Below are 17,990 nucleotides of genomic sequence, written 5' to 3' on the forward strand. Positions count from 1 at the left end.
ACGGACGGACGGTGTGTGTGTGTGTGTGTGTGTGTGTGTGTGTGTGTGTGTGTGTGTGTGTGTGTGTGTGTGTGTGTGTGTGTGTGTGTGTGTGTGTGTGTGTGTGTGTGTGTGTGTGTGTGTGTGTGTGTGTGTGTGTGTGTGTGTGTGTGTGTGTGTGTGTGTGTGTGTGTGTGTGTGTGTGTGTGTGTGTGTGTGTGTGTACGTAACCGTAACCGAGCCAATGTGGAGATTGATCGGCTGGGCCGTGTCCAAATTAAAGCCCGTCCTCTGCAGACATGCCAAGCATAATAACGCTCTCCTCTCTTTGCACTTTTTCTTGGCCAGGGCAAATGGGGGGAGAGAAAAATAACAAATGCACAAGTAAAAAAGTAAGAAAGAGCAAAAGAAAAACAGGTGCAATTGGATAATGTCTTGACACCCATCGCAGCTAAAGCACTGCCTGGCTCTCAGATGTCTGACCCATTTTCTGCTCTCGCTCTCTCCTCCTTTCTCTTTAATTTCCTTCCTTCCTCTAATCTACAGTAAAGGAGCTCTCCAGCTCAGATTCATTGGAGCTGCAGTGAGCTGTGGATTTCTATGAAATGCTGTGCCTGAAACACAATACACAAATACTAACATGCCCATCCTCATCTCCAGTTCAGAACGGCAATAACTGGAGAGCTGAGTTGCCTCAACGGCAACGATTTAAGATTCTCTGTGTGTGTGTGAGTGTGAGTGTGAGTGTGAGTGTGTGTGTGTGTGTGTGTGTGTGTGTGTGTGTGTCAGACACATGTTCTCTATGGGTACAGCAGTATGCATAAAGAGAGGCCTGTGCTCCAACAGAGACAGTTCAATAAACAATTATTCACTCACTGGAAATACACTGGTGCTCATTTCTAATAATAACATCAGTTCACAGCTGTAGATGCTAAGACAAAATATATATGCATATTAGATTTATAAAGATTTCAATTGAGACACATTTAGCCATGATGATAGGGCAACTTATGTGTAATTACATGCAATAATGAGGGCACATTTCCCCTGGTACCCTTGGTGCATGTTAACATTTTCACATGATATGGTAATCGGTACCACTTTACAATAAGACTAAAAAGGATTCATAAAGGGTTTATAATTAGGTTATGAATTAGGTTGTAAACACTTTATTAATCATTAAGAACCATTTATAAACCAGTTCTAACATAGTTTTCATACATCAACACAGGCTCACTATTTGGCACTATTTTGACTAAGCCTTATATTGGCTACTTAGCGAGAATCAACTCGGTGAGCAACAGATACCAAGGATGCTGGCTGATGATGAAGTAAGCTAAGTAGCCAATGTAAGGCTTAGCAGTACAGATACATGTGGGCTCACTATTTGGCAAGCAACCGGTCACAGTTGCCCTGTTTATCTCATATCTTATAAAAGCTTATTAATGATTTATAAAGTGTTCACAACCTAATTAATAAATGAATTACAAACTATTCATAAACCCTTTATAAGGGTAGTCTTATTGTAAAGTGGTACCTGGTAATCTATGGCTCTCTGAATTTGAGCATATGGTGCACAGCAAAATGTTAATTTGAATATAATTTCTCAATGTTTTGAGCAGCACAAACTGCATTCCATTGGCATCCATTGTTTCAGGGTTGTGGCCAACTACAAATGCATACATTTAATATAAACCTTTAATTTATTTATATAATATCTGTATGTATATTTTCTATTTTGTATTTTGACATGTATATTTTATATTTTATATTTTATTTTATTTTATTTCTATTCTTGTATATTTTGTTTTATTGTAAAATGCCTTTTATGCTGCTGTAACAAAAACAATTTCCCAATTTGGGATCAATAAAGTACGATCTATCTATCTATCTATCTAATTTATTTAGGTCCTGTAAGCTTTGGCGATACACATGGTGCTGTTTTACTAGAATTCTGAGAATGCTTCACAATAAAAGCCACCTCTTGTGATGCTAGTTGGACGCTTTTGTTTTTGTAGGAAATGTTCAGTTTAGATCAGCAGTAACTTAATGCGGCTCAGTGTGGTTGATCTAAATGAGATCACATTACAGTAATGCTGGATTACATGCGGAATGGCGCCATGAACAATGAGTGCTGTTACTTGGGGGTACATTTACAATATTATGAACATTGAATGCCAATTGCTGAATAAATGTGAAAATCAAAACTAGGGTTCAATTACATAAAAAATGTAAGGATTATAAATGTAGAAGCATGCGGGATTAGTTAGTTGCTGTTTGCAAAACACGCCATCTAAAGGTTTCCCTCCTCTCCAGAAAAAGAGAGAGAAAGAGAGCAGCTGTGGTCAACTAAGCTAGAGGGTAAATGGATAGAGGTAGAAGCGTAAAGCAGTGAATTAAAGGGATAAAACCTTATTTTGATATCCCTTCACAGCAGTAACTTTCTAAAGCACAAATAAAAACACCTACAACTCCAAAACGACCTTTGTGGGAAAGCGCTACATTTACTAAATCTGTGTGAATGCAGCCAGAGTGCATGCTTCATCCTGTGCACTGACATCTCTGCTATGTGTGCGGCTCACCCCCACCCTCAGTCAAACAGACACACAGACCAGCAGCTCTCTCTAGATCCATGACACAGACGGAGGAGGTTATGTAACCCGGTAACACCTTTTTTTACCCGACCTCACCTGCTGTTGCCCATAGACAAGATGTAAAAAGGGTGAACTTTTATCATACAGAATGACATACCAAAGGAAACTAACGGCCAATTGGAAGCTTGGAAATTATTGTAAAATCTCAATTTATGCTAAGGGAAATGATTAAAAGGAAAATGTGTGTATTTAAAGAAAGTAATCCATGTGGGTTAATGTACATTAATCTACTTGCACAGGCTGGTTTACAGTAGCAGAGCAGACATGCTCAAGTGACAATCTGTGGAAAAACAAGGGAAAGGACTCCGGCAGGCACAGGGTCGCGGGAGGCCAAGGGTCGGCTTCGGTCAGCTAATCCCCAGTGTCAGATAAGGCTCTGCCAACACACTCGTAACAGTAACACACACAACCACACATATATAGGAACAACAAGGGGAAGCATTGGACCGTAAAGGATGTACTTCACATGACAGCCACACACACAAACAGGCCCACACAGAATACATTAACTCACAGTCAAAACCCTGATCCTTGATCCATCTCTCTTTATTCTAGTTCCTCGCTCTAATCTGTTTATACCTCCCTCTCTCTCTCCCACACACAGACACAAATAGAAGGTCAGCATGGTCAGTGCTGCCTGGCTTGGCACAGAGGAGGACTGCAGATGTGAAAGTAAGGAGACCAGCTGGAGCCCGTCCAACCTGGACACGGGTCACGGACACGTCTTCAGGAACACAAGCAGCTTTTGGAGCCTCTTCTCAGAGGTCGGCGACTATACTGACCCTGGGACGGCATCCAGCTTAATCTACTATGACTGCTCCGTATGCAAATTTCATTATTTTGACTGTTCCTTTTCACACCTATGTAAAATGGCGTCTAACAAAGGGTTTGTTTTATGGTCTTTTGAGGCTGTCATATGTTGCTATTGTCAACAGGATACATTCCCTTCTGCCAGGTTCTCTATAGCTCTCACAGGCTTTCTTAATGCAGCCAGAATCATACTTAGGAAGTGGAAAAATACATTTAGCAAATGTTCAGCCTGACAAGAGCTAATGTTAGCCAAGCTAAAAGATTTGGAGTGAAATTTCACTGAAATGTGGGGTAGCTTTGTCAGCTTTATTAAGGATTTGGATCAGTACATAGTATTATGTAAAAGAAAACCTTAATGAATGTCATGTGGGGTGTTGTGTGTTGATGTACGGTTTGCTTTCAGTTTTGCTTTCTGTCTGTGTTTATGTACTTTGTTACCGGCAGACGACCACATGGAAAATATGTTTTATACTATAATGTTGCAGGATGCAAGTAAAATATATTTTAAATTACAACATTAGCAGTAAAATCAGGTCTATGTTGTATCAACACACATGTCAAAGTCAAAATAATAATTTTTTGTTGTTGTTTGTAATTGATGACAAACTTGACCAACAATTGTTTTGACACAGGAAGTTGTTGCAGATAGACAGAACTGTTGGCAGCTACTACTCTCCTCAGTGACATCTCGCCTTGAAAAACGTCAAACAGTTCAGCATTAAACGCTCACTCCAGACAGTTTAGACAGAGCTGTACAAACATAGATTAAGCTGGGTGAAATATGAACTGTAAGTGCCTTTGTGTATATCCATACATACAGTATGGTGCAAACACAGAGCACCTAATGTGTTTTTCACAAGCTAGTGATCTGTACCAGCCTGAGGGATAACATCTTAACTAAGAATAGCCGCCTGCTTGTGTCCGTGAACATGAATGTGTGTGATGCCGCTGGTGTGAAAGTGTTTGTAAATGCATGCTTGTATTATTGGCGATTGTGTAAAGCTTGCATGCGACTTCCCTGAACTTTTGGGTCCAAAGTTACAGCGGGGCCGTAGTGTCTGCTAATCACAGAGTGATTGCCTCACACTTTGCCTATTGAGTTTCCTGCCATCCGGGCCAGCTATGTTGGAGGAAACACGAGCTTGTCCTCTACACTGAACACATGGCGACACTGCAGAGATACAGTGCTCACACAGGCAGCCCTGCACAAACCCCCACACACATACATTAGGATGAACACATAACACAGCTAGTGCCAGTGTTTAAAAGAAGGGCAAGTAACTTCCAACACCAGTAAAAAAACGGGATCAATTTTAACCACGCTGCTGCCTGCCAACGTTTTTTGATAGGCTGCAGTTGAGAAAACTAAAAGGAAGAATGTGAACGCCTGCCAGATCAGCAAGTATCTCTTTTTCACAAACACAAACGCACACATACAGCCTCATGGGCACTTGGCATTAAGTTGGCATTCTGGACCTCCCAGTGTGTGGTTCTGCTTCCCCTGACACACTAGCAGGTAGAGATGAAACACACATCCTGGCTCAGGTAAACTGCAGCGAATCCCAGGATAATGATGCATTCCAATTTTACAACAGTATCTAGGTTGCATGTAGGAGCAGGGACTTCTTGTAGTGATGTGTTAATAATTGTTTACATGCCTCGCATTGCTCCCAATGCAGACATGTTTCTGAAGGCTAACTTATTTCAGAGTGCTCATTAGCAGCGTTATGTCCTTATGCAGCAGCGTCCTTGATGAAGATTTCATTATGTTAGATGTGTTTTTAAGGGCAGACTGCCAGCGCATCTTTTGTTTGATTATTTGCTAAACTGAGCAAATCTCTCTTTCAATAATCCAGTGCACACCCTTAAGTGAATCATAGCCTCAATACACTCAAATATCACTCCAAGTAAGACTTTTACGATGCCTTGTAAGAAAAGAATAACCATTTAACATTTGTAAATGAAGTACATGATTTTTTTCAACAATCCTTTATAAAACCCTAAATCATTTAGTATTTAGTTTAACATGGCTGCATAGCGTTTTGTAATAACATGTTTGAAAGGTTAAATCCATATGGCAGCGAGCAAGTAAAGCCTGCAGCGTGGCTTTGGATTTAAAAAGGTCCAGCTTCTTAGCGTCATCATGAAGGTGAACCATAGCCTCTAAAGTGCTGCTGGTGATGGTGTTGTTGCTGCATCTGACAAGAGCCGACCATTAAGCCTCAAGGACAGCGGTTGCATTACGCTGAAAGCCTAAACCTTTATCACAATGATCATCCCTAATTAAACAGTTTTTGAGATCATCCATTAATCACCTTTCATAAAACACAGATTACGCAGTCTGAAATACAAGAGAACAAGTGGGCGTAACCATGCAGGAACTTGAGATGATAACAAAGACAAGGGGACAAATGATGGCAGCTTCTGGCATCGATGTTGTCATCCAGACATTAAAAAGGTGACTCACTTTCCTGTATTTCCTGTTGACAAAATGCCCCTCTGTACTCACCTGCAACTGTAATATAATGCCATACAATTTCTGCCTACAATATTTGATCGCACAGCGAATGCCATACTTTTCTCTGACGTTCACACATTCACAGCAAAGGACAGTGTGTGGTTACTTGCACTGAACTGGCTCAACAAGTGTCCACTCAAAATAATCAGTGAAAGGAAAGTCGAGCCTCAGAAAGGTTTGGATATGATGTCAGACACAGAAAAGTTTCCTCAAACAGAAAAAGTGCTAGGTGGGCAATAACAGAGCGGCCCAGTGGAGAATCTGTCACTGTCAGTCGCACTTCAAAGAAAGCCCGACTAAACTCTGAAGTGATTGTTCACCTCACAGACAGTCATAACATAAACCCAAGTCTAATACTCAAGCCAGGGGAATATTTCACACACATAATACAGACGTGTTGTCCCAGTCAGACGAGGTTGCGAATCGACCACTGTGAAAACCAGACATGTGACCCAAATCTAGAGCATTCTTCCAAGGAGGAAGCAGTGCTGTATTTAATAAGAGAGCTGAGGAATAACTGCTAGCACGCTGTCAAGTGACCTGCCATAACATTGACATTAAAAACCTTCAAGGCAAAACGGCTTAACTTAATGAAAAACTTTTTTTCCAATACCTAATAATATAAAAAAGATTACCAGACTCAACTATATCTGATTATCTCATATTCGTATACTATTGTTGTTATAGATATTGTTATGCTAAGATGTATTTCTGATAACTCATTTGATACATCTTTTTTTAAGAATATTGAGTCACCTAAGCAATGTTGCGATTAGGAGGGTGTCAAAATCATAGAGTCGATGTAAATATGTTGGCAAGCTAGCCAGGAAGTTGAAAAAGTTGATTAAAGCTCATTGATAAATGAGGTAAAAAAGTTGGAACTAATGGGTTAACAGTTGAAATAGCTGAAATTGTGGAATAGCAGTAGAAATAGCGAAAACTAATAATACACAGTTGCATTAATTAGCTAAATCCAATAGATACACTTTTGAAATAGTAAGCTTAAACCAATGGATAGAGTGTTGACATAGTACTCAATTCTGATCAATTCCGGTAAATGAAGGTATTCCATGGTCTTATTACCTTAGAAGCTGTCATGAATAATAGACTGTTGCTATGAACAGAGTTTTCGAAAACAAAATCAGACTGTTTTGGCAGAAGGAATAAAATAATTTTCCGATCATTAAAATGATTTTCAAATAAAATGTTTGTCAAAATATTTGTTTGTATAGTGAGAAGCAGTTAAATAAGGAAGACATCGTACAGTAGGGCTGCACGATAATCGCGTTATGCGCATGCGCGATATTGACATCGCAGGACGTGCGATTTCTTTTTAGGACGTGCGATATTAAGTAGGCAAATGAACTCAAACACGTCATGTTACAATTATTTTGCTGCTTGCTACAAAAGGAAAACTTGCGCGGCTCTCATGTCAGGGGTACTTGAGTGCGTGACATGCAGGCTCTGCATGCACAGCAAACCACCAATCACAACCATTCTTGATTAGATCGCAGCAGGATAACCGAGCTAGCTCAGCTTGTTGCTCTGATAACTTAAGATCCAGAAGTCCGTGACTAAAATCCTTCATCAGTTTTGTAGAATCTTGCCAAACCATCAGGCACTGGAACAAGTCCATCCAGATTTCCTCAGGCATGACAGATTACAAAACTAGGAGCAAAACATCTCCAGCCTTTCTTCTGCATAGCCAACAATTTATCCAGCTCATTATTCAGGGGTATTCAAGTGGAATTCTAGCAGTGGAGGTTTTGTTAGAGATGTTTAAGATCTTTTTAAACTCTGTTTACCAAGTCAAATCAATCCCGTTTAAGTATTCTTTGCTACAGCAGAAAGGAAAGAGCATTCAAATCACTGTGATTGGACATTTAAAAAGGTCATTCTAGGCCTATTCTCACAGATTTGTACCACTAAAGTTATGAAATGTTGACCTATACAGTACACATTTGGAAGAGTGAAGTAGCCATAGCGGGACTTGGGTCTGTGCCACATTTTTAATTATGGGGCTTTATAAGCATCTCTTTGCTCAGAGTTATTCATTACCTCAACAGATAGTATGGCGAAGCATGGAACATTTCCAATGGGAAGAACTGTACAGATTTGTTCTTTTTCCTATTATCACATGCATGTTAACACTATTGACTTATCATTAAAGCCATCAACTGTGCTTTCTTTTACCTTTGGGTGGTGGTTAACTGTGATCAAAAAATGTTGTGTACTAACAGTATAAAGACACAGTTCTTTAAATACAATCATGTACAGTGTACCTTAGAGCTGAAACAATTACAAGAATACTACATGATTAAGGACCGATTCTGGATTAAGGATATCAATTATGAGCATTTCCTGCTTTCATCTGTTTAATTCCATAGTGACTGAATATTTAGGGGTTTTAGATTGTTTGGTTGGAGAAAAAGACCAATTTGAAGAGGTCACATAAGGCTCTTAGAAATTCTTAGGGCAAGTTTTTAAACATCTAATCAATTATTGAGGTGAAGAATCTACAGGTTATTGACAATGAAATAGTCATTGGTTAGTGTCCTACTGTCTGGTAAATATACATGTGCAAATAGACAATTAAATAGATGTATATCATGTCTTATACATATGGCCTGCACAGGTTTATAAAGCATACACCAAATATTGCAACACTGAATCTACTGAAAGAAAACATTTATCAATTATTTGCAAATCTTAAAAGATATCACATCTATTTCTAATGCTCTTGTCTCAAATGCTCACATACAAACTAACTCATAATCACACTTTAATTCCTCCTGGGAACCCTGATTATAAAATGATTATCTTCTGCCCCAGGGGCACAGATATTGAAATTGTTATTGCTAGTTTAATCTTAAATCCACATGAAGGGAATCCCTCAGTACACCCCGTCGCCTCTGTGTTTATGACATAGTAGAAAAAAGTAGCCATTTTATTGTCTTGGGAACTAGTTGTTTAATATGTCTGCAAATGTGTAATGACTTCATTTCTATTCCACCGCATAAATTGAGGCAGCTCTCACAGAGAAGAGCGAGTGAGAGCTGCTCAGTGCCAGCAAATGTCGGATGTCCTCGTTAAGTGCTCCGCTTCACCCTGGCAAAAATAAACCTCACAGGCCTGGTTGCCAAGTATTCCCGTTGATGAAAAGGCAGTTTTGAGTGGCCCCAGTTGTACCCGGCAAAGCCAAGCTGACTGGTGTTATTAGGAGAGAAGTGCGGCTGGGTTAAACAGCCTCGACACTTTCTCTGGCCAATGAAGGCTATTTTTATAAATGATTATTTTTCCTTGGTAATCTGGAGGCTGCTGAAGCACAAAGCACACAAAGGGGGGCTGGGGGGATGTTTTAAGTTGAATTTTCTAAAAAGTACAATGTTTTCCCTGGTTATTTATGCTTTTGTTCAAAATGTATATTGAACAAAAAAATATTTTCTAAATGTGAATAAATAGATTCCTGTTGTCATTGTTTGTACGACGCTTTGGCAATGCAGCATGTCATTATGGTCTTGCCAATAAAGCTATTTGAAGTTGACAGAGAACAGCAGTGAGTGACAACTGTGCAATGGCACAGAGGAATATACAAGACAAAAGGGTAACCATCTGCGTTGAAACCACTGCTCAACTGACACTGAATAAACAACTCAAGAATAAAGTGAAACCTAAACTTGTTGGAGAACACAAAAGGGAGGGGCAAGAAAACCACAACAGTGAGAAACAGCCACAAACATGGAGCATGCTGGCTGACACCTGATGGATTTGTGCTACAGTATCTCGTGGACAGCAGGACCTCCAGTGGTCTGTGTGAAGACCGGTGCAGAGTGCACTGATAATCTCTTGTCGTGTTCACCATGACAGCGTGCTTATCAGCGGTGGAGCTTCACGGGCCCCCGAACGCAACACAAACCCACCACGACATCGCACTGAAAGGTTAGCCTCATTCTTCTGGGATAATGAGGTTTGAATTGCCAGTGAGGACACACTCATTACTCTGCGTGCCAGATATTACAGCAGGAAACAGCATGGAATTTCCTTTATGGCAGACAGGAGGGAGGGAAGATACACAATTCTTCTTGTTATTACTTTTATACTGTATATAATGTTAGCTGACCTCGCCTACTTTTTGAAATAACTTTACCTCAATAGATTTCATATGATTGGGCATGTGGTGAACCTCTCCTTTGTGTTACAGCTGAAACAAGGAGACGATTCCTTGATAGATAATATTTAAATATTGTATAGATTGAATGCAAACATTTTCTATCCAGCTCCTCAATGTGTTCTTTTAGCGTTATAAACAAGTGTATCTGGGTTGGCTAAACAAAAGCTCTTTGATAAAGACGGCTTTGTGCATTAATGCAGTATGTTGATAAACAAGCTATACTCTGCACTGCCAGAAAATCTATTAGACGAGGGCAGAAACCCGTGGTCATCAGATGACTGTCTGCTGACCAGATTCTATGAAACAACGTTCACCTCTTCATCATATGGGTGCTGTAATCTAATTAATCATAGGCCAAAACACAGACAATGCAGTGAGAGCCTTGGGGCCCAGCTTCAACTGAGGTCAAGCAGAAGGTAAGGGCAAGACAATAACAGGCATGTTATTCCAGGATGTGTATACATGGAGGAGAAGACAACATTGAACACATGTGATGCTAACCTCTGCTTATAAGCTACAAATAGATCACCTTAACCTACTTTGGGTGATTTTTACTGTCAATAAATCGCTTGTTAATTTTCTTGGTTAATAGATTAGTTGTATGGTCTCTGAAAACGAAATGGTTTCTGAAAACGATGAGAAAAGGTCAATCAGTGTTTCCCAAAGTCCAAGATGAAAGTTGACAACTAATCAATAACCTTCGCTTATGTAGTTCGAGGTCCAAAATGTTCAGAAATGCCAGAAACATAAAGCAGGGTAGCAATATGTGGTATTCAGCATTGCATATGTGAAACAATGTAGCTGCTCCCTCATGACATGTTGAGGACATTGGCACATTTTTCGTTTAATAAAACAAACATCTCCATTTTAACTTCCAATATCATCCTGAGACAAAGAAAATAAGGAAATGGGAAGCAAATCCTAGGATCACCCTACATACACCAGACTCAGTTCAGGAATATCTCTTGACATATTGGCCTACCCAGCATGCCATCTGCCTCACTAGACAGCTCTGACATCATTATAAAGCATGATACAGACCAGCACATCAGCTGCACACAGCCAAGGTTATATAAGTGAACGCTCTATGTTTCTAAGCATTAGGCCCCACCGTGGGGAATAGGAGGGGATGCGAGTAGAGAGAGAAGGGGTGGAGGGGGAGGGGGGGGTTTAAGAAGAAGGAAAGGAGTGATGAGGCCAGGAAAAAAAGAGAGACAGAAACAGGGTCACAAAAAGAGAGGCCCACTGGGGTTCTTGCTGCTGGGAGAGACTGAAGAAGGTCACCTCTGGCCCCCCAAAGGAGCCCCAGCCAACAGGAAAAAAAGAAGAAGAAAAGAGCGGAGTAAGAGGAGAACGGGTCACATGGGGCTACACCCATCCACCTTCTGTGTTCTCTCTCATGTACAACACTGTTACATCACTCAGTATTGCCTATGTACTTCCCTTTAATACATGGAAAATAACTATTTACATTAAAGGGGAAAATAAAGTTCCAGTGTGTGAGAAATCATTGCATAAGTGTTTCTACAAGTATGTCTGTTTACATAGGTTCTGCACTCTCTGTAGCCTACGCTTGGTCTATTTAAAATCCTATCTGTAGAGAAAATGTTTATACCTGACTGCTGGATTTGACCAGGGCTAATAATCAACCCAGGGAAAGAACACTGCAATTTAAACAGATGGCTAATGATTAATGAACTGTGAGCATCTGGGTCCGTACCAGCTGATCTAACATAAATCAACTTTGTTTTAGTCCCGTTCTGTATAGAATCCTGACACTCTATAGGGCTTTGACACCACATACATTAACATAATAATGACAGAAACCGTATTTAGAAGTAAAGATGTATTCAATCTCCCAGACACCTTGAGAACTTTTAGAGGAATAAATAAGCCTATATCCTACTTTAAAACCAGCATAACTTCCTTTGTTCTTTCTACTTTCCATAAGATGACACAAAAAGGGAGGTTGTTTTGGGCCTAAATTCATCCTGTAAAACGAGACTGCAACCTTTTTCTGAGGACATCTCAAGTCTAATGATTTAAACATCTAAGAGTCAAAACAGTTTTTTTGCATTGGTTACCATGTTGATGGGAAAATCCATACACTGCCTTTTAAAATAAGCCTCAGAGGAAATGCTTCTGTTGCCAGCTTGATGGATTCAACTGAGAGAGCATACAGCTTAGACTGTCACTTTCTATCAGCACAGAGCAAGATACTACTGTGAAAAATAAATGTGACTGAGAATGGACACCCTGAAAAAGGCTTCTGGGCAGAGTGGTCAGAGTGATTTAATTATTACAGCACTGTAATGTAGTGATGAGGGACTTCACACACACAAACAGCTGCAAACTCACTAAGGAAACTGTCACCATTATATTCATGATCTGCTGCGCTGAGATTATTTTCACTGGGGATTTGGTCTGAGTGAATGATTAAGTGTCAGTGCTGTCTGTCAGCAGCCAGTGAGGGCTACGGGACATCACATCAGGCTGTATTATTAAAGTGTTTCTTGGCCACATTAAGCATTTTAGTCTTGTTATAATCAGTGCAGTCATGTCGAGACAACTTCCAGGGCAATGCCTTCGTTTTAGAAAGTACACCCAATTGTATTAAGTTTTACAGTATTTTAAGGGCATGTTTATCTAAAAACACACACATGCAATTGTACAATTGAGTCGGAGCGTCTGTGATAATTTAATACCCGACCCAGACAGTTTTAATGCAGTGCACATTGAGCCTCGCTAGAACACTGTGTTCTGATATTGGCAATGTGTGATACATTTCAACTGATACTCAGACAGTGATTATCTGGGATGCACTGGAGATTTGTCTACAACAGACAGTGATATGACGCCGGTACACTAATTACTCAAAATACCAGACTAGCGTCATGCAGACCATTATACACAATGATAAACTATATTTTTAGAGATGCATGGCAAAAAGATAAATGTTAACACTATTTTCAAACTGGGTTTAGTTTAGAAAGCTTTATGCCAGCCCAAAAACATTTACAAATGCATTGTTCCCTTTCATTACAGCCTTACATTAGATCGAAGTCAATAGTAAAATGAACACTAGAATGATGCCAATGTTTTTACAATAACAGTGCAAGTAGGCTATGCATTTAACACTCACTTCAACACCTGAAGGAGAAAATGAGGACAACAGAATTAGGGTCAAGAAACAGAGCTGAGAGGCTTCCTATAGATCATTTCCTATACATTATGGGTGTATCATAGCTGGTGGTCTTTATCGATCAGTCTGACTCCCTCCGTTTGTGTGTGCACGTGTGCATGCGTGATTGGACCATGCGCGCGCCAGAGTGCAGCAGGCATAAATCCAAGTTCGGGCCTGTGTGCAGCACATATTACCACAAGCATAACACACTTAAAGGAAAAGGGCAGCATGACCGCTGTACATGTGTACCCGGCAGTGTTGCCTTGTAATTGACAACTAAGCAGAAGGAAACGTCAACAATAGTTGCGGAATGGCTGCAGACCAACAATTAGACCCAGCCTACTGTACTGTACACCGTGTGTACCTTGGCTGCTGTCAAACCGGCCCCGGCTACTGATGCTAGCAACGCCAAACAACTGCAAACACCACGCTGTGGACATCGGGAGGGTTAAAGCCTCATAGCGACACTTACCGTCGGTTACCCCCACGCGGTCTGGACACCAGTTCGGGTTGGGTATTGGGGCATTAGGCGGAAATGAAGCGGGAGAAAGTCAGAGGGGCTCCTCCGGTTTGTGCATACAAGTGTAGCGGCAGCGCTGAGCGGCTACACGTCTCCCCTCACTCCGAAGCCCGGTCCTCAGCTAAGCTGCTACGCCTCGTAGTGCCAGAAGTATCCCTCTCCTCACACAGCTCCGTGTCCTCCTTTCCTACAAAGCTTTTGCATGAAAATTAGTAGTTTGTTCCCCCTTTTTCTGGTGCCTTTCAGTAGCGTTTGGATGGGCTGCAACGACAGGAGGGAAAGAAGCAAAAAAAAAAGAAATACTACACGGTCGCTCCTCCCTCTGCTTATGTACTGTACAGTAAGGGGAACTCTGCTGGGTTACCGCTTATTAAAACTATCTACCGCTCTCTACAGGACCACCACTGTAAAACACAAACTGTAGCCTGCACACAAACACATGTCGGGACGGTGAGATGAGAAATGCTGAACATCTCCCTGCCTTGGGTCGCCTTTGCTTTCCTTATTTATTGACTTCATCATGAACGAGCCGAAGCCCCCTCCTTCCTCCTTCTCCCTGTAAGAAGGTGAGATCAGTCCATCTTGTAGGTAGACATTAGCTCTGATGAAGGGACACGACTGGGCTGTTAAATCATTACAAAGGCGTTTATCAGAGAAATATCTAAATAATCTAAATAACTCAATTATCATTATCGACAATTTATCAGGAAAATGATCAACAATTTGGATTATTGATTCATCATGCAAGTCATGTATCAAGCAAACACGCCATTCTCAGGATTCAGGTCAAATGTAAAACATTCACTGTTTTAAATGCTATTTGTGAAAAAAACTGAGTGTTGAACTAATGGTCGGCCATAGGAAATATGATTGAACTTGTGATTGTTTTCAATACCAATTTTCAGGTAAATTACTTTCTATTAATTAAATGTTTGTCTTTAAAATGTCCACATGACGTTTTCGGATTCTTTATTTATTTATTTCAGTTAACGGTTCAAAAAGCAAAAAGATATTTCATTTCCAAAGAAAGATAGAAGCTAAAAAATGCCTCAAATGAAAATGTTGACAACTTTTGGATAGTTGACCAATCGTTACAGCAGTTTTTTTTGAAGACATGAAAAGACTGCAGACAAAATAATGAGTTATTCACTCAGTGAAAATAATCAATACTATTGACCTTGTAAGCAATATTTGCAATGCAGTGATTGTTATCACAAACAACAAGCAGAGGGGATCAGGGCTAAATTAGCTTTTTTGCAATAATCCCTGGATTGCTTTTCATGATTGCAATTATTTAATTGCTACCAACAAATCTATGGCTATACAGACCGATAGACAGATAGAGAGAGTGAAGGAAAGACAGAATATAATGCACTCCATTTATTTTGATTAAAATAACAGCTGGACAAACAGAACCTATAAAATTACCATAACTACTTCATATAGGCCGTAAACTGACAAAGGCATCCTGGGAGCCTGAAGTATCCTGACGTCAATGCAGCCAAAGAGTCTCTTAACATATGGTAGTGTGGATCGTTTTTTTATATACCATTTCGAGAAAAGTCCAATTGTCGATAAAACGTAGTGCAGGCAGGGCTCATGAATAAACTCTTTAGACTTGGAAGAAGTCCGGTGTGCTGAGCAAATGTATTATGACTGAAGCTTCAAAACTGATATTTCTGTCGGAAAAATTTAGCAGACAAATATTCAGCAAATCACAAGCTGTGGAAGTGGCACAATGTTCAAGCACTGCATTGATAGAACTGAGAAATGAATATTTGATTGTTTTCAATAGCAGGGGAGGAGAATCGTGGTAGAGAATGAAAGGTCTACTGCAACAAACACAAAAGTGCACACTGCTTTATCTCTGAAACCATAATTTCACTGACCATCTCCATGTCTCACTTTTACATTTCACTATGTGGGAATGTACACAAGTAGTGATACAGGAAGTTGCTATTGATTAAATGCTGGTGTCGGTTATATGCACTTGATTTCCAGAAAAAGTCTGTTCTATAGAACAAAGCAGATCCAGTGAGCTAGCTCTATCCACAGCCTAATCGTTGTCCTCAGAAAAGGACATGTTGAGAACTGTGCTAATGACTCAAGTCTGCATTTGATCATGTTGGTTTTGTCCCTTTAAAAGTGGCCATTGCATGCGTGCCTGACGTACAGGGCTTTGAGTGCAAATGTTATGTTTCAGTTGCTGTGACAATTCTGAAGGACACCCATTACTGAAGGACACAATTACAAGATTCACTACAGATCTTCAGAGATGTTCAGCTCAGATATAGAACAGGCAGGTGGGACATAATCTCAGCTCGAGCGATAGAGAGTTGGATTGTTACTGCTAAATGTATGGTCATTTTTACAACAATATATGCACAAGGTGACTATAGTATGGTTAAGGTTACATTAAGGTGAATAAAGTGATTAGGTACTTGGCTTCTTTCAAGGATGTGTAAATGTTATACTAAAATGTCATTGGAAGAGTTTCTGCTCGCAGTGATCTCTGTCAAAGCTGGCCATGAAACTTTCTCTTCCCAGATCACAACAGAATCCAGAGTCCTGTGAAAGAAATTTGTTTTTTAATACATCTGTGGCTTATATGAGGCTTCACCTAAATGAGTTAAGAATTCACAGGGCAGCTTTTCTAAGTTAATCTTTTTAGTACAACATTCCTTTCTTGTGTTTCCACAGAGGTTTTTTTTCTTTCTAAGTCTTTGTGTGGCTATATGTCCTCATACAGTAGTCACATGTAGGGCAACCGTCACAATAAAAATGTGCATGATTGCAGAGAAAAAGAAACCCTCTTGATGTGGCAAACTTTAACAGTGCAGTCACACTAGGAAGTGATTACCCCTTCAGTTATTTTGGACTGAGGTTCTCGTCTGAAGTCACACCAGAGACTCATTGAGTCTGTACTTAGGCCCCAGCCACACAAGGACGATAACGCAAACGGACCGCAATCGTTATCAAAAAAGTCTTCCGTCCACACGCAACAGGCACCAGAAACGTGTCCGTTCACACGAGACCGCTCGAAAGCGCTGGAGACGCTGTAGTACATATGTCAGGCCTGTAAGTGGCGCTGTAGTCCTGCCACAAACGCAGCGAAGAAGACTTCGCGCATGGTTGCCATGGTTGCCCTTCTGTTTAGTCTCCGCTGTGGACGCTCTGGCTCTTTTTCTCCCTCCCCGAGGCAAGCGTTTGCTCCTGATGTAAATCTCTCCGGTAGTCCACCAGCAGATGACAAACACCCACCTCTCCGCCTCTTCCAGGGGACGAGGGGACCGTGCAGCAGAGTTTCAGTTAGATTTTTTTTCGCCGGTCAACATGTCCGTTAAAGTTTAAATCTTCCGGACAAAATTAGAAAAGTGCCGGTCAAAGGTCTTCTTTGTTATTTATTGAGCTTTAAAACAAACTCTATATAATAATATAAGAATAAAAAACAGAGCCTCTCTTTTCCTCCCCCTCTTCTGACAGCTCAGCAGCTGATCTCTGAGCAGGAGAGGTGGGGAGAGGCGGGGCTATTGCTTCAACGTTATCAGGAAATGATCGTATAGGCGTAAACACGGAGCCGTTTGCCCCCCCAGAGCATTTAGTTTGCAGATCTACCCACCTTGGGACCCGTTATCGTTATCGTTTTCTGCGTTTCCATGTCGGCCTCGTGTGGCCGAACCGTCTATCTGATAGCAGATACGACCGTTATCGTCCAACTAACATTGCCACACTGGAAACAAGAATCTGAATCTATACTTTGAAGTAAGTTAACAAAAACTTGTCTTAACCAACTATATCGTCAATGTGGTAACAATTTTAAGTAGATAACACTCGGACAGCCCAGTCCTCCACCGGGCCGATGGTGCATTCGGACATGCACTTCGGATTGTCCCATTATATAGATAGGAAGTTGTTTGTGCAACATTGGTGTGTCCATCGGCTTTAAGGGAATCAACTTGGATGTAGACGGAAGATGTGTGACATTGTATTGTTCAGAGCATTTAAGAACAGGTCGATGGCCATTTCTGAGTTCTTGTGTCGACTTGAGGAAGAGTTCAACTTATTTTTCCCGATCAAGATTTTTTTTACAAAACCACAAATCTGCCGCATTATTCGGCTGTCCTCCACATTTGTATTGGGTCTTCTTTGGGTCA

At 40.6% G+C, this 17,990-nt stretch overlaps 1 protein-coding gene across 2 annotated transcripts in view; it reads right to left on the reverse strand.

The window, feature by feature from the left end:
• The window catches only part of thrab (thyroid hormone receptor alpha b), a 149,122-nt gene extending 135,018 nt beyond the window's left edge, over window positions 1–14,104 (reverse strand). For both annotated transcript variants that reach the window (XM_034119084.1, XM_034119085.1), the window contains exon 1: window positions 13,789–14,104. The gene's annotated coding sequence lies outside the window, so the exon portion shown is untranslated. The remainder of the gene's footprint in view (window positions 1–13,788) is intronic.
• Window positions 14,105–17,990: the final 3,886 nt, after the last annotated feature.

Source organism: Trematomus bernacchii, unplaced genomic scaffold, assembly GCF_902827165.1.
Source record: "Trematomus bernacchii unplaced genomic scaffold, fTreBer1.1, whole genome shotgun sequence".
Taxonomy (NCBI): Eukaryota; Metazoa; Chordata; class Actinopteri; order Perciformes; family Nototheniidae; genus Trematomus; species Trematomus bernacchii.